The 19,037-nt window shown below is 35.2% G+C and overlaps 1 protein-coding gene and 1 non-coding gene across 3 annotated transcripts in view; one reads left to right on the top strand and one right to left on the bottom strand.

Annotated features, from left to right (window-relative positions):
• The window catches only part of LOC106132498 (centaurin-gamma-1A), a 214,968-nt gene that overhangs the window by 115,171 nt on the left and 80,760 nt on the right, over nt 1–19,037 (top strand). The gene's annotated exons all lie outside the window — the stretch shown is intronic.
• On the bottom strand, nt 13,340–13,411 carry Trnah-gug (transfer RNA histidin (anticodon GUG)). The gene has a single exon. It is a non-coding gene; the product is annotated as a tRNA-His (tRNA).

The following is a 19,037-nucleotide window of genomic DNA, read 5'->3' as shown; positions in this document are numbered from 1 at the left end:
TATTTAGATTTCATTATAAAAAAGTCAAAGATAAAAATTATTACAATACAAATTTCGATACACATCAGTTCATACTCAAACATATCACCAAATGTTAGCAAATAAAAGTAAAGAAGGAAACGAAAGCCGTAATTGTCTTTTATTTTAGCGCCTATCTTTATATTGCCTATAACACTCTCATATCTTGAAACCTATAAACTACAACTCTACGGTAACGCATGAAAATTGATAAACGCCCGGAGTTATCAAAAATATGAGAGCATAAAAAAAGAGTAACATGCAGCCAAAATGCTGGAGGTATACAATATTAGCATAATTTTCTGGCTGAGTGTGTGTTGGGAAGCGCTGGAGTAGGACTTTATAGAGATGATGAAACCGATGTTAAAGTTAAGAAAATTGTTTAACATTTGTGACGTGTGGTTCTCGGCACTAATGAATAGGAACATACCATACGTTTTCCATGGATGTCGTGAAAGGCGACTGAGGTATAGGCTAATAAACATTGTATTTTTTATTGTATTAATCATTGTAATCTCAATTCCATTATAAAGCCACATAACTAAACGACGTTTCAGTCTTTTCAAGATTGTTGGCAAGACAATATGTATATGTGTCAGTGGAGTAATCAAACAAGCTGTTTAGCTGGTAAGTTTGGTTCTCAGCTCGGGAACTGGTTTAATTTAATACAAGTTCTTGTATAAAAAACTCAATTCAGTGAGTTTGTCCCAGAGTCCGCTTAAAGGAGAAAAATATTAGCTGTATCATCAACTCTATGCGATTCCATACATCTGTAAACGAATCGCGTCCGTCTAGTAGACGCGATCACATCAATCATGCAATGGCCCGCTAGATTTTAAGAATGAGGTTGCTTCACTATTCTGTAGACTTCAGCCGTGACAACGTGCTATTTGAATAGGGTTACCATAGGCCGTGACGTGCCGGTGCCGTGTGGTTCCCGGCATAATTAGAAACAAGAATAGGATCACTTCATTTCTTTCCCATGGATGTCGTACAAGGCGACTAAGGGGTAGGCTTGTAAACTTGGGATTCTTCTTTTAGGCAACAGGCAAGCAATCTGTCACTATTTGAATCTCAATTCTATCATTTTGTAAAAAAAAAGCTGTGTAATTTATTTACCTCTATTTGTGGTGTATTACAGAGTAAGCTGAACTAATGTAAACCTCAAACGTTGCACATAACAAACGTGCAGTGAAATGCATCATTGATACTGCAAGCTGCCTGATATAACATTCATGTCGAGTCGCCAGCTTCAGAGTCTGTTGTGTGCAGTTTGGTTGAAAATTGCCGAGTAATTCAAGTTTATCCTATCATATTTTACTTAGTAGTTTAGTATAGTGCCGTGTGGTTTACGGCACCAATAAAAAAAGAATAGGACCACTCAATCTCGTTCCCATGGATGTCGTAAAAGGCGACTAAGGGATAGGCTTATAAACTTAAGATTCTTCTTTTAGGCGATGGGCTAGCAACCTGTCACTATTTGAATCTCAATTCTATCATCGAGTCAAAAAGCTGAACGTGGCCTATCAGTCTTTTCAAGACTCTGGCTCTGTCTACCCCGCAAGGGATATAGACGTGACTATATGTATGTATGTATATTTATTTAATAAAAAGTAATTGGAAAAAACTAAAATACTGTGCCGACCCCACGTAGAACGTGGGAAAAGGTAACGATGAAGAATATATTTATTTATATACTAGCTTCCCCCCGCGACTCCGTCCGCGCGGATGTCGGTCTTCGCGTGAATGGTTTATTTCTCCATTTTGAGTAACTCTGACAATGACATCTCTTTTAATATCTATTGGACCCAATTACGGCTAGGCCTATAATAATTAAGGAGATCCCTCTATTGAGCTACTGCTGTTGAGCTCGCGTTCTGTAGTAGTAGTCCGGTCAATGTAGACCAAAAAATAAGAATGAAGCTACATTAATTCCCATCAAGCTGAAAATGAGTATAATTGTTTAAAATACAATCAAAAGCATTATTTCAAAATTCCCCATGATACCGGTTAAAGGAAAAAAAAATACCTAAGGTCAAAGGTAAAAAAATGGGTTTTTCACGATTTTCTTCAAAACGGTAAGTTTTATCGGAAAATTACCTCAGACATAGATTGTAGATCACAAAGTTATCTATAAAAAGGAATCAATAATTTTTTTCAATAAAGCTACCGTTTCTGAGATATAACGATGCAAAAAGTTGCAAGCGTCATAATATGCATAAGCACGTCTCGTATATACTCTGTGTAGCATTAATATAAGTAAAAATATTGTTCTGTCGGTAACTTTAACTTGAATTCAAAATATAAAATATAAATAAATATAATGAAACCCAGTTCCTTAATTTATACTGTAGTGAAACATTGAGACAACATCACTGTCTCTCTGTTTAATTGTGTACGTGGCTAGGGTCGTATACCTGCTTTATCTCAGAATGCTCAGTCTTTAATAATAGTAGTCCTTGCGGGGATACCGTTGACGGCTATGGACACCACGGCCTCTCATGCCCTAGGAGTGCCGGCCGTTTAGGGCGCCATGCCGCCCTAAATAATATAATCATCCGTGCTCTTGCCACCATCCATGTTCCAGTCGTTCTAGAACCAAACGGTCTGGCTCGGGGTGATGCCAAGAGACCGGTTGGTATGACTTTGGTACCCTGGAGATTGGGGCGGCCTTTGGTGTGGGATGCTACTTGTGTCAACACACTTGCGCCGTCTCATCTTCAGGTTACTAAATCTAAGACCAGTTCTGCCTCAAATGAGGCAAAAAACCTCGAAAGGCGCAAATATGTAGGTATCGGTAATACCTATACTTTTGAACCTTTTGGGGTAGAAACTCTGGGACCGGGGGGCCTATCTGCCCATCATCTTTTCCGAAAATTGTCGAAAAAGCTGATTGAGGTATCTCTTGACCGGAGGGCTAGAAATTATCTGGCTCAGAGAATCAGCATTGCCATTCAAATTGGCAATGCTGCCAGCCTTCTGGGCACATTCCCGCATGTTGATACTATGTAGGGACTGTACAATTGATAAATTAAATTTTTTGTTTGCAATCATCTTTTTTCTTTCTTTTTATAAGTAGGTAGTTTTAGTTTTAATTTGATTTAATTGTAATCTCTTTTATAGATTAAGATGATTTTCTTCACTTAGGGTTATTCTTTTTTTTTTAATAATAAATGCGAAAGTTAGTTTTCAGTGCCACTGCGTAGTGAAAACATTTATTCCAAAATCGTTTATTTTAACCTATTTCAGACTTTTTCAAGTTTAATAATAAAAATGTTAAAAAGACGCGCTAATAGTACACTACCTCAGAGGTGGCGTGGAAACGTGTGCATATTATGACGCTTGCAACTTTTTGCATCGTTATATCTCAGAAACGGTAGCTTTATTGAAAAAAAATATCGATACCTTTTTTATAGATAACTTTATGATCTAAAATTTATATCGGAGGTAATTTTCCGATAAAACTTACCGTTTTGAAGAAAATCTCGAAATACCCAATTTTTTACCTTTTTTTATTTTTCCTTAAACCGGAATCATTGGGAATTCTGAAATAATGCTTTTGATTGTGTTTTAAACAATTATACTCATTTTCAGCTTGATGGGAATTAATGTAGCTTCGAATGTCTAGATTGACCGGACTAAAGTATTTGTTTTTCATAGTAATTAGTAGCAGCCCGCGTGTGGCGCAAACGGTTCAAGCTAAATTCGACTTTCGGCGATACAGGTTACGGCGCTGAATTCACTGCGGGTAACGTAACGTGTGTTCGCGGTTCTACAGAACAACGTCTATGGATAAACTGAAAAATTAAGATTTTTTTTCTACATATTTTTCCAGGATAAAATGTATCCTATTTTATGCCCAGGATAATAAGGTATAATTATACCAAGTTTCATCAAAATCGAACCGTTAGTTTTCACGTGATGCCTGAACATACAGACAGACAGACAAAAATTTTTTTAATCACATATTTGTGTTTGGTATCGATCCAGTAACACCCCCTGCTATTTATTTTTTCAATATTTTCAATGTACAGAATTGACCCTTCTACAGATTTATTATATGTATAGATTAATGTGAAAATTACGATGTTTAATTTACGCAATCATAAACTTGTATAATTCAGAACCATGAACACAGATTAACATTAGAACGATTCTAATGAATACAATATCTGCCTCTATAAATGTTTTCGAAATCTCCGACGATGTGGAATATAGGTACTTTCTATTAGGTACTAGCTCATGAAAAAAAAAAAATTACAAGCACCGAAATTGAATCTCTTACAAATGCAGTTAGCACTGCAACATTGAACAGTCCACAGAGCAAGGGCCATCACGATAGGCTGCCGTTTAGTGCTCTGTGCACCGGACCCGATTCAACATTCATAACAACTCGGCAGTTCCCGGACGAATATTCTATAGCTTTTGGGAAGTACCAAGAAGTTAGTGAGCTACGTCGATGATTTATTTACTCGATGTAGTCTGCTGTCCGTGTGGTTCCCGGCACCAATACAAAAAAGAATAGGACCTTTCCATCTCTTTCCCATGGATGTCGTAAAAGGCGACTAAGGGATTGGCTTACAAACTTGGGATTCTTTTTTAGGCGATGGGCTGGCAACCTGTCACTATTTGAATCTCGATTCTATCAGTAAGCCAAATAGCTGAACGTGGCCATTCAGTCCTTTCAAGACTGTTGGCTCTGTTTACCCCGCAAGGGATATAGACGTGAACATATGTATGTATGTAGTCTGCTCTTGTTGGTGCGCGTAGGAATCTTTTAGATAATGTGGAACCCCTCGGGATGAGTCCGGTATGCTACTCCGACCTCGTGGGGTCTAAGGTGAACTTCAAGCGGCTTAAAGAATTTACACATCTTAGACATAAGATTCGTAGCGGCTTCGAGAGGAGCAACGAAAAAAAAGAGAACATTTTGAATACATATGTACATATGGTCACGTCTATATCCCTTGTGGGGTAGACAGAGCGAACAGTCTTGAAAAGACTGATAGGCCACGCTCAGCTATTTGGCTTAATGACAGAATTGAGATTCAAATAATGACAGGTTGCTAGCCCATCGCCCAAAAAAAGAATCCCAAGCTTTTAAGCCTATCCCTTGGTCGCCTTTTACGACATCCATGGGAAAGAGATGGAATGGTCCTATTCTTTTTTGTACTGGTGCCGGGAACCACACGGCACACTTTTTGAATATGAGATAAGTTATCAAATATCCATGTGCGTGCTTCCTATGATTTCCCACGGGAGAGTAACAATAGCTTGCGTACTGGCTTAATCGTGGTATTTTTCAATCTTCAGCTATGCCAAGGCATGGTACGGGAAACGCCGCATTTAGCGCGAAAAAACTAGGAGATAACTAGGCCATTAGCTAGTAACTAATTAGGTTATAAGTATCCAATTCTACGTAAGAAGCTTATATCATTATGTATTTACTCTGCGCTTTCCAAGTAGGTAGGTGAAATGTAATTAACTCAGGCAATATTTAATTAATTCTCTTTGTTTTATCAAAAGGGCGCATTTTATTTTTAACCCTTCTAGGGTGGAAGGGATCTTAGGTTGACCTCAATCGCTGACCAGATTAAGAGGGTACTCTTGTACAGGTTGGCATTTTTAATGGTTTTTTTTTATTATTACTTCACTGAGGATACCTTTGGCATTTTTTTTTTTTATTTAAGAAATAATACTTACCTACTGAAAATAAGTACAAAATTTGGAACTACCTCAGTCCATGCTACGTTTTCGTAAAATATTTTGTGTAAAAGTGTGTATTACCTACCTCTCGGTTGCTGCAGTGTAGTTTCTTTCGCAGCTTCTTCTACATCTACTTACATGCGCTTTGTAAGCGGTAGTAGTTATAATAAGATTTTAGTGATGTGACGTCTCTTGTATCCAATTTTGAAAATAAACCTATTCTATTCTATTCTATTCTCGGTGTCTCACTGCGGCATCGCTTGCCTGCGTACTAATTGTATCCTAGCCGTAGTAAAAATCAAAGTTTTTAACTTAAATAATAAAGACTAATACATAGATAACTACTCAAACTTTCGCATTTAAAACATTTAATTTATTTGCTCATAGGTAAATCAACGCGATATGATATAACGTAAATATCAACCAATACCGAATGTAAACAACATAAAATTATGTTTTTCCGCCGATGAACAGCAAAATGTTGCCGTGGTTGCGAGAAAACAACCTGAAACAATATTTGATTTTACCGCATGTGATAGGCTTGTCACAATTTATCGATAAAATATTGTCGATATTATCAATCACATGAATCGATATACTTTACATCACATCTCTTTCCCTTACAGGGTAGATAGACTTAATAGTCTTAAAAAGACTCGAATGCCCAATAAAAAACAGAGTCAGATATTGACAGGCTGAAAGAAGAATCCCAATTTTATAAGCCTTTCTCTTAAAGTGAAGTTTCAACGCATAAAACGGACAATCTGCGCGAAAATCATGTGTCTTTCAATCTAAAAACAGCAATAGCGGGCTTTGTCAAACAAATGGGCAAAATTTTTAACATCGATATCGATAAAAAATATCTCGAATCTCAATCTCAACCCAAAAGGGTGCGTTCCCAAAATAAAAATCACAGGCTCCCGGCAGAATGGCGACCCTCTGGCTCCGGGTCGCAGGTTCGATAAGACCGGCAAATGTCCTGATGGGCCTTTGTTGAGGTCCTTCAGCTGGGTGATTTGTGTATTTTGTTGTGAGGTTTTTGTATAGCGTTTGTGAGGTCGCGTTGGTCGGAAATATTGTAGTTTTTCATCGTAGGTTATTCTTGTATATTTACTGTCAGGAAGATCGTGCTCAAAGTGAAGAATTTTGCTGTTATTTTTAGAAGTTTAGTTAGTTTTTTTTATGTGTCAGTAGTTATAAATTTCTAGACAAGTTCAGTACATTTTTATATAATTGAATATAACGTGTTATCCATACAAATTCTATAAAAATAAACAAATATATTTATTAAAAGTGTTTTGTGTTTAAGTGTGTAAATAGAAGTATCAGGATTTAGGCTCTGCCTATCCCTTCAGGGAAAAAGCATGTTTTCATGTATTTTCATAGGCTAAAGAGACCTGTAATTTTTTTAAATAAATATAAGCATTTTTATGTAAATAAATATTCCCGTACATTTCTTTAATAACATAATAACTTAATTTTATATGTTTTCAAACAACTAATCACGTTTCTTCTTGGTGCTTCATCGATACTTTCAGTTTATGACATAAAAGTTTATCATCTCTCAATTCTATCCATCTAACCGCCAACCAACTGCCCCTTCCGTCATTGCGAATGATGGATGCACCTAAACCGATATAATATTTATAGCCTTAAGATGACACAGCGCGATGTTCATTCACAATATTAGATTTATATACTAAATAAATGAATCTATTTCGTAAAAACTGTTTGAACTTTCTTCTGAAAAACTATTTTCGAGCAATCTGTCTAAAATTTCCAATGCATTAGTCAGTGTCAGTTCTTACGACATCTTAGAGTGTCCACTTATATGACCAAAGGCTTTTTATGGATAACTTTTGTAGGATTGTATTATGATGCCATGTGGTTCCCGGCACCAATAAAAAAAAAATAGGACCACTCCATCTCGTTCCCATGGATGTCGTAAACGTGGCCTTTGAGTGAACTGAACGTGGCCTATCAGTATTTTCAAGACTGATGGCTCTGTCTACCCGGCAAAGGATATAGACGTGATTATATGTTTGTATGTATCATACTGAAACTTCAACTCTGTCCCACTCACAGAAACAGAATTTATTATTCAGATTTCGATAGTTCCGCCGTAGCAGTAGGTAAGTTTGATCGCTTGTGATTTCTCCATCAAAACAAGGGTCACGTTCAGTGGTCGGGTTTATTGAATGTAGGGGGGAAACAGGTTGTGGTACCCTTTATATATTGGTCTATGAAGAGATTGAGTTAGTTTAAGGATTTATTTGCTACCTGTGTTTATCGAAATATCTCTTTGAACAGCCTGAAAAGATAATCGCTTTTATATTTTTTATCGCTTTCAGGAAATTTTGTGTCACATGATTGTGAAATTTGGATGGTGTTTAAAAAAATTAGGGAAATTAGGGATCTTTTAAGGGATTCTTCTTTTAGGCAATGGGCTAGCAACCTAGAAACTTGGTTCCATCATAAAGCGAACCAGATGAACTAGGCCTTTCAGTATTTTAGAGACCTGGCTCTGTCTATCCCGTAAGGGATAAGCCGTGATATTTTTTTTATGAATACTTATATGTGTATAATTTTAATTAATCCTGTTTATATTTTAATTCCGTATATACTCCTAATGAGACTTCATTAGTGTTTGTCTTTTACCGACATAACCTTTAAAAATTTCGTTCGGTTTTGGTTTATAATTAAAATTTTTTTTTTGTCTGTAAATGTTATTATTTTGTGAAATTGAAAACTGCTTTTGTATTTTAATATTTTTAAAAAACAAAACTGGTTAAATTACAAAACAAATAGCGAATAATACTAATTATTGTTTTCCTTTTTCAGGTAAAACAACTGATATGCTATTCAGCGAATTATATTATCTAAATGTGAGTAAGTAGGTACTTATTAATTCTTTGCATCACTGTTATAAACTTCATCCACCCTGAGTCTATGGCGATAAGTTTATAAGTTGGTAAACCGATTATCATGCGGTTTCTTTTTATTGCATAAAATAATACTGCCAAAATTTCAGGACACTACTGACCAACTGACAAAATTTAATGCATCTGCCTCTTACAAAGCTTTCTATAAATGCATCGTACGTAATGCCTTTGATGCCTGAAAATACATACATATGGTCACGTCTATATCCCTTGCGGGGGAGACAGAGCCTACAGTCTTGAAAAGACTGAATGGCCACGTTCAGCTATTTGGATTAACGATAGAATTGAGATTCAACTAGTGACAGGTTGCTAGCCCATCGCCTAAAAAAGATTCTCAAGTTTGTAAGCCTATCCCTTAGTCGCCTTTTACGACATCCATGGGAAAGAGATGGAGTGATCCTATTCTTTTTTGTATTGGTGCCGGGAACCACACGGCATATAATATAAATATATAAAATAAAGCTGCTCTTAGCTCACAGCTTACATTGAAGAAATTATAAATCGACGAATAAACTTTCCGTATCACACCCCCTTAGATGTAATTAAGGCACACACACACACTCATTGAGCCTCCTAATTTCCTGTTAACCGTGTATAAAGGGGGATTTACGAGTGTCTTGCATTGCTAATCTAGCGGGAACCCTATTCTTGTTTATTTAACGATTGTCTCTTTCTCCCTCTCTTCTGTTGAAAGGAAATACAAATAAGCAGAGAGCTGTGTGTTATTTTCCGTATTTAAAGAAACGTAGAATTAAATTGATTGATTAATTAACTAATTGATTCCTCTTTTAGGCGATGGGCTAGCGACCTGTCAATATTTGAATGTCAATTCTGTCGTTGAGCCAAACAGCTGAACGTGGCCTTTCAGTCTTTTGATGACATTTGGCTCTGTCTACCCCGCAAGGATTATAGATGTTATTCTATTTTATTATATGTTATGTAAAATTAAAAGCTCGTCTGTAATTGTTCGAACCGTTTAGAATATGCTGCCGAATGGGTATCTGTTAGTTTACAAATTTATCAGGAAAGGTTGCAAATTGATACATTTTGTAAAATGTGGACGTAAGATATAGATAGAAGTAACAACTCCTTTTATTTTCTCTCTTTTGGAATCTCACAAAAGTTTATAAATTTCCTAGAAAGTTCATAAACTTGCGGTTCTTGTTATTTTCTGGTGACTGTGAGATGTCTTTTAGTATCTCTAGTCGACTTAGACTAACCTTGGCTTCTTCGAGTAAGGCATCTTAATGTATTTTACATTCCAAATAAAATTTCATACATAATATCTCGTCCTTCGTTTCTTACGGCGTAAACAGAATCAGTCTCGAAAAACCACGTTTAGCTGGAAAATTTCGCTATTCGAGAAATCGCTATAGTATTTTTTTTATTTATTTCCATCAATTTTATTATAATATGAAGCGCCTCTCTCTATAGTGTTATATTTTTACGGTTTCTTATAACAAAATCTAATCAACGTCTTATAAGAAATTCATTCTTGCTGAAGAATGCGGCCCATTAATTATGTACTACGTAAGTACGTAGCTTTCCCTTCGCAATTTGAGGTAGGTATAATACAGATTATGATAATGTGGATTCTTTTATGTTACTCACTTTATTCATAATTTTAATTACTTTTTTTCTTAATTTTTTTTCATTATACTTAGCAACTTTACTCTTAATTAATTTTTATGGCGGCCATTTTACATCTGCCACAGAATTTTGTGTATTTTTTTTTTATTTTACTTTCATGTTATTAAATTATTAAAAAAATGTTTAAACTACGTCGTGACCTCATTCATATAATCACGTCTGTTTCCGCTGCGGGGTAGACAGAGCCAGTAGTCTTGAAAGACTGATAGGCCACATTTAGCTGTTGTGAGTTGCTTTGTCTATTGAGGAAAAACAGTATTTTATAAGTTGAAGTCTTCTTTTGAACTAAAAATAAAGAAGTTATACTTATACATGACCACTCCCTTACGGGGAAGACAAAGCCAACCGCCTTGAAAAGACTGAAACGTTCAGCCGAAGTCATACCAACAAAGGGCAAACTGAGACTAACGATCGGATAGTCTCAGTTTGCTCTTTGAGACACTCGTTCACGTACACACTCATCACGATATCTCCAAAACTACTGGGTCGATAAAGATAAAATTTGGCGAAAAAGTGTATTGTTACTTGAGAACGTCAACTAAGAAAGGTTATTTTGAATTTCCCACCGGAGATAACGGGATTTTTCGTTTTATGCGGGCGTAGCCGCGGGCGCCTCTCTAGTAACAAATAAAGAGAATGCTCGTGTCAGGTGTAAAATCAAATTAAAATAATCTTAGGCGAGGGAGGTACGTCACTAAATCCCTCACTGCACTAGTGATTGAACTTTAGAATCCCTCCACCGCTAATCCCGAGATTACGGTGTAGAATTCTTCATTCCAGTTTGTTTTCTAAATAAAGCGACAATTTCATGAAATTCTCACATTTTTTTTTATTGGAACCAAAATTCGAGTGTAATATAAGAAACCACAGATAAAATAACTTTTTTTATATGGAGATCTGTAATGACGTAGGCTTAAACTAAACAAAGATTTTCCAAGAATTCCCGAGTAAAATATTTAATGCATTCAATAGATTTTCGATTTAAGTCAAGCTTCTATAGACGCTTTATGTTATTTTGAAGTAGTTAATGATTTGCTTCATCACGTAGTAGTACACTAATTGACTGACTGAAATAGCAACCTACAGCACATCTGGTCTTGTCATTTGAAATTGGACATGCAAGTTCTCTGTGTGGTCTGGGGGTATTCTTCTTAAGCAGGTTATTTAAAGAGGACTTCTCAAAATTCCCGCGGGAATAGAAATTGAAGGGATTTTTCTTATTATACCGCTCTAGTAGTAATATGGTGTAAATATGGTATCATTATGAAATTATAGCAACCAGTAAGTACCATATTGTACCGTACACGATTTATAGATCAAACTGTTTATTTTTGGAAATGACTAAGGTCAAGGGTAAATAAGGGTAGCGATAGGTTTGACAATATTTCATTAAATATTACCGATTTTGTACAGGTTGTTAATCGATTTGTAGCACGCATTAACGCTTGTCGCAAATAAGTCTGGAAAATGAAGCAAAATATATATATGTACCTGCCTGGTAACCAAGGTCCTAATTAAATTTTTTAAATAGTTATAAGTTTGTTCATTTAGTGACAAAAAAAAATATTTTAAATGATTTTTTTCAATACTCTACATACTCTGATAGGCACGGCTATATCCTTTGCAGGGTAGACAGAGCCAACAGTCTCGTAAATACTGAAAGGCCACGTTCAGCTGTATAATGGTTTCATGATGGAATTGAGATTTAAATAGTGACAGGTTGTTAGCCCATCGCCTACAAGGGGAATCCCAAGTTAAGCTTATCCCTTAGTCGCCTTTTACGACATCCATGGGAAAGATATGGAGTGGTTCTATTCTGAAGTGCTCCAACCGCACGGCACTTAATTAATGTAATACGAATAATAATTAATAAAAATTTATCCTCTAACTAAAATGACTAGAAGAACCTACCAATAGAGAATTATATCATATAAAATGTGCAAATTTAATAGGTTTTTGACACTTTTCATAATAAAAACAAACGGTTTAATTGAGAACCTCCTCCGTTATTGTAATCGGTTAATAAGTAAGTTACATACTTGAATCATGGTTGATTCAGTCTAAAACTTATCTGGTTCGTACTAAGCTTAGGACTTATTGGATATCCGAGCCTGAGATAAGAATGATGGAAGTTGACACACAAACATTGAACTTTCCTAGTAGCCATTATTCTTGACTGAAGAAACCAAACCAGATTATATTATTATATTAAAAAAAATTATGGCTAATGAGAAGGTTAGGGTTATAAGTGTGATGTGTACTTACTACGAGTAGTGATCATGGACATACAGACAGTTCATAGTAGAAAAACGATAAACGATGGAAAAACGATAAAATAACGATAAAAATTAATACCGCTAACAATTTGGATAATTAAGATAAGTAACGTGGATATTTTTAAAATATTAATTTTTTTATTTTATTTTAATAATAAAAAATCCTATTTATCATGAAAAATATAAAACTAAATTAAAAATAATATTTAAATTATAGTGCTACCATGTTTCATTTTAAACCGATTTTACACAAACTAATAGTGTTAGAATTGGTTTGATAAAAGGCACCTAGCGCCATCTACGGACTGCATTTATAAATTTAAAAACAGCGACATCTACCATTCAATTAAATAAGTTATGAATAGCATGCTTTCACCACGCCATCTTTTGTTGAATAGTAACAACAATTCGTAAGTTTGTGTAAATAGTTCCAAAAATTGTCGCTAGATGGCAACAAACACAATACATTGTTTGATACAAGGGTGGAACCAGAATTATAAAAATTAAAACGAGACTATTCCTTTCAATTATATAATAGTGACTGTTTCCAGTAAATAATAAAATTTAAAAAGCTATGTAAATAAATACATTAATAATTTATGACAAAAGTTGGTTAAAGTACCTAAATATCAAAAGTATTAATGATTATCTAGAATATTAAACTATAATTAAACTATAATCCCACATAAAAATACAATAATCTAAATAAAAACAAAAATACAGCTCCGCCATGACAGTGTTGAACACTGCCGTGACCAGGATTCGAACCTGGGTTACTACGGCCACAACGTAGGGTCCTAACCACTAGACGATCACGGCTATCGGAGCACTGCGAAGCAACGTTGAAAATACTGAGTACCTTCTAAGGTCGAATAGGTAGGGTTTTGTTAACTGAAATGCAGTATAAATCTGATTTAAAAACGATGGGATAGACAACCAAGCCAACATTTATAAAATCAAACCAATAAAATAAAACCAAATCTTGATGGCCCAGTGAAAAATAACAGTCTGTAAATTTCTTAATAAAATAGCTTTGATTATATAATGTTCTTAAAATGTCTAGTCTATGTATATGGTACGCCTTTGATTTATCTAAAAGGTACGCGTAATAACACACAGTAACAGTAACAAGCGTAACGTATAAATAAAAGCAAGTCTTACAAACCCATGCAGCCTACAGACATTTTATTCATGAACACAATTCTTGAGTACCATTATATTGCCTTGTCCGTCCCCTCATCGATTTTAACAAGCCATATTCACCGGCTAATCAGACCCAAATCGCTATACATAAATCAAAGATCCAGTCTTTCGCATAAACCGACGTAGGGCAAGCTACATCATTTTTTGCATAGTGATGAATAAGAATGATCCCTAGTACTTGTGTAGAACTGGATTCATTTTTATTCGCGACTGGTTTGATTGGTAGCTGGTAGGAATTGGTAACTGGATTAAGATTATTACAAAATAAATTAATAAAAATAAAAAATTGTGAATATTTGCGAATGATTTTTAAAGGTATGAGACGAAATCACAACTCGACTTTTGTTCCACTTAATAAAGTAGGTATAAAAAAAGAGAGTCTGTGGTCGAATCGGTAATGTTACCGGTTAAAATGCGTGCGCAAAAAGGCACAGGTTCGTTTCCCACCCCGGCCATGTATCAATAACTATTTTCGAAGTTATCTACATTCGTTTGAATACTAACCGATGCTCTTACGGTCAGGGAAAACATCGTCTAGAAACCTGCATATTCAGGCCACTGGATGTGTAACCATGATCGATCCAATCCGGTTAGGTTAGGTTCCCCTGCAAAGGTTGCGGAGGTAAGATGGGAGCCGCTTCGTGTAAAAACCTGACCCACCCAATTCAGGATCCATGGTCAAAGGCGTTTTTGTAATGTACATGGCTTTGTAAGAAGCGCGTATTTTACTTACTTGATTAAATTCAGTAACTGAAAGTAGTAATTCAGACAATTTAAGTTACTGAAACAAGACTTACATTGTAATATTGTAATTAGATAAAAATTTCTTTAGTTTGAATAATGCCAGTTACCGTATTCTCATCATGCTCATAGCTATTCACGACATCTTGTTTATTTCACGGGCTAATCCAATTCGCCATTGTAACCAAGGGGTTTAACTGCTTGTTAAAATTGTCATACATACTGTTAGTTAATCATTATTTTTAGCCTTAAGAACGTATTTTAACATGGTTGTACATTGAAAAGTTTGAAGCAATGATACTTTCATTGCTTCAAACTTTGGACAGAATTGAAAGGAAGTTGTGAAAACAAATGTTATTATAGCCAATTAGTTAAGAGGACCACTATTGTTTGGAAGAAGAAGAATAACGTTAAGTTGTATCCATCGATTAAAGAGATTAAGATTAAGTTCTCTGTAAGACCGAATGGTTAACTGGTAGATAATGCTTCTAGCATTGAGTCCGCCAATTGTGCTATACATTTGTATTTTGTGCAATGAAGTTTAAATAAATAAAATAAAGTAAATAAAACTAGGTTTGTGCAGTTAGAAGAACATGTGTCTCTGTAGGTGGCGGTAAATTCGGACGGGCAAAGCTGCGAATAAAAGCTAGTATTCTCATAAAATCACGCCTTTTTTCCAAAGGGAGCACAGATTATCTGTAAATCTAGAAGGATTAAAGGCACTAAAATGGGTAAATCAAAAGTAACAGAGGCATATTTGTGAATCACTATATTCACACGATGTATCATTTGCGTGCCATTTTCAAGCCTAGACTTGGAAGCAACTGTAAATTCAGCGCGGTACTGCTTTATTTAGAAAGGAGCGTAACTAAATATTCCCAATCTCCTTCACACAATAAAGGAATAAAATACACAAATCTGTCAAATCTACTGACGGAAATATAACATCTCTTGTTTCCAAAAACATTATCTTTACTTACATTTATCTTGAGAAATCTTTGCACTGTTCTTAATAAAACGTAACAAGGTTGAAATTCGACTCGAAAATTTCAATTTCACTATGATATTTCGATCAAGTAAATCAAAAATATAAACTGGGGGCTTCATATTCAATAGTGCAATGAGTTCGGATCTCGTAAACACAATAACAAGATCATTTTGAGATTCACCCCAGAATTGTGGGCTTCCTGACATTTATGGTTTTGGAGAAATTCCGATATTATTGTTATTTATTGAGTCGTTAAATATTTGCGGGATGAAAAATTCGTTGTTATTTTTTTTATAATTTTGATTCAATTTTTAATTTATCAAGATTCTTACGTTAATATGAGAGGAAAAAAAATATTGTTTAATTTTTACTGGGCTGCAAACGGAGGATTTTGTTTTTCATGCATTCCTACTTGTCAATTGGTATATTGGTAATGTTTTAACGTCGTATTTATTTCTTATTTAAATTTTCAACGAAATGCGTCAAGTTGTTTCAGCTGTGCGTCGATACATCACGTTAACATCTTCTTTTACTTTATATTGACGTAGGTATACTGGATAGTAATCAGATCTCTAGACTAACACCAGCCGATTTGACTGTGCCATAGGGCTCTACATGGATGGTCAGTCAGTTAGTCAATCAATATCCTCATTTGTACATATATCCTCAGGTATACACCTACATACATACATACATATAATCACGTCTATATCCCTTGCGGGATAGGCAGAGCCAACAGTTTTGTAAAGACTGATAGGCCACGTTCAGCTATTTGGCTTTAAGGTAGAATTGAGATTCAAATAGTGACAGGTTGCTAGCCCATCGCCTAAAAGATGAATCCCAAGTTTATAAGCCTACCCCTTAGTCGCCTTTTACGACATCCATGGGAGAGAGATGGAGTGGTCCTATTCTTTTTTCTGTTGGTGCCAGGAACCAAACGACACAACTACAAAATTGAAATTTTTATCAATCATCCAAACTTGTATACTAATCTGCCGTTCTTCTTTATGAACCATATTATATTATATGTGCAAGTTTATAGGATTAAAATAGTAACAAAGCGACCTAAATCGCTTTAGGCGAAATACATGTTAACTGACGCGGAAGGGATTTCTCCGTCATCCGGGAACGCAGGACTTTGCCCGGGATGAGACAGGACAGTACCCTCGGGCTTTATGAACTGTTATTTTTTACCCGATCGTGGAGAAGGCGGGTTAGTATATTATCAGTCGATGGAGTTTAGTAAAATCTTAGGAAAATTTAATTTAATGTTATTTTATTTTCTTTTATTTAAATTAAATTTTATTTAATTTAGTAAAATCATGCGATGTATGTAATATTGAATTTAATGGGGGAAGAATGAACTGCTTTTCTATATTAGTCTCTGTGGTCTTTCTGAATGTTCCTAACCCGTTGTTGTGGGTAAATATTGAGATTGTTTCAAATCTCCTGCAACCAAACTTATAATTGATTTAAATAATTTAGCTGTAAGAGAAAGATGAAAATGTTCTTCTGTAATGATCTTAGTAAGTGGAAATGCATAGTCTCTGCTTACCGCAATGAGAAACAGGCAATGATGGTATGTATGTATGTATGTTCTTCTGAAATCAAGCCGCTTAAACCCATCGCCATTTGATGCTCGTACGCGTGACACAAGAAATTCTTACACCACGGTGTGTAGAATCATTTGACTAGATAGAAGAACCGAAAAACTGCCTATCATTCAAAGTAATCAATATCGTGTGAACGTTTCGCACCGAAAGGTTACGATACATTTCAAAACTTGCATTCATGCCACCCCATTAAAGTGCATTTTCTCCTTCAACATTTTGATTGACGTGACTGCCTGCTTGTCACGCTTGCAAATTGACGCGAAAGGGTTCTACTTCGACCCCCGGGTCAACAATACCGTAATTATATTTCTAAATGTCATACCGTTTATCTAAGATCGTTGTAAGTTATAAGCTGTTTCGTCTGGTTTTAGATCGGGTTAAATATATTGTTAATAATCGTATCTAGATTATAACTATTGTCAGATTGATGCAGTCGTGGTTCGATCTTTGGATTATGTTATTTGCAAAACTGAAAGTACAAATAAAAATATTTTGTAGTTGAGACGGTTGGAAATTCTTTTCGTAGTTACTTACCTCTTTCTCTCGAAAGAGAGATATAATATTATGTGATAAAATTGTATTAGTAGTATACGTTCTCAATTGTGTGCCAAAAAATTGAGTCCATCAAACCTAACATAAAGTATAAATAATCGTAAAAAAATGTAATTATGTTTCTGCAATCGGCTGCCTGTGTGACACTAGATTTTAGTGATTCTCTCTTTTAGTCATTTGAGATGATCCCTATTCCACTCTGCCGGAAACCACACTCCTATCTGAAGTTCTTACATCTACTATTAAAATTATCTTTAAAGGATTAACATTGTACACTTACAAATGTCTGTACTAAATATCTGTCTAGACGCCATCGCAGCGCTCACCTTGAATTGTTCAACATTTCCCATGAACTTGATGAGAAAACGTAAAATACCCAATTGTTCATTCTCATTTTTTTTTCCTAAAACCGGTTCCACAACACGGAAGCTAAGTCCCACGAATATTCCAGTTTTTGAGAAATCTGTCTGTACCTTAGCAACAGATGGAAGGTCAAATGCGTTTTGTTCAGAAAATCCGTTTGAATCTATTGTTGCTTTAGTGTTTGGTGCAACGTTTCGTGCATCATTGTCGGCCATTGTTGCACTTTCGTCTTCGTCAAAATCTTGACGTGTTATGATTTGTTTACGGGAGAATTGTTGTTTTGTGATTTGAGAACGTGCGTTAATATTACTAAGGATATCTTGTATTTCAATATTCGGAAAGTACCTCAGAATATTTATAAGTAGTCACAACAAAAATAATTGTTAGCCACGCACGATCTGATTTAAATGAATCAGTTAGAATTGTATTCCAGAAATCTTCTGAATATAAGTTATGTATTGTAAAAAGGCTGCGTAAAAGTAAGAAATAATTTTTGCATTACCGAAACTTTCTCTTTCATAGTGTACTATTGTTCCCATTTCTTCAATTAGTTAAACGACCCATAACCAAATCTTAGTAGCGCAAAATTATACGGTACCATTGGTATACCCTAGTTTTTGTATGATTTATATTCTTATCATAATTGTTACGTGGCTGTTACGGGTCATAAATTTGTTTAACGCCTTTGATAACGTCGGGACAAAACTTTTTGATAGTGCAACGTATTGTCCGTGTGCGTTTGCGCATGCCGTGAAGATATTTATAGTGAGTGAATTGGATTTATAGCTTTTATTCTGAAATACATTAGATATCATGAGTTTTTTTCTGTGTTAGGTTAGTAGATCACTGAATATGATCAATAGTTACAAATTGGGTAGCAAATTGTTCGATGGTAAGACCTTTATAAAACTGTCTTGAAAATGATACAACATATCGGATCAAGACATGTTTGAAATTCAATCAAGTCAACTTTCATTAGTGCAGT

The sequence above is a fragment of the Amyelois transitella genome, chromosome 9 (assembly GCF_032362555.1).
Source record: "Amyelois transitella isolate CPQ chromosome 9, ilAmyTran1.1, whole genome shotgun sequence".
Lineage (NCBI taxonomy): Eukaryota > Metazoa > Arthropoda > Insecta > Lepidoptera > Pyralidae > Amyelois > Amyelois transitella.
This window is presented reverse-complemented; position numbering and strand designations above follow the sequence as displayed.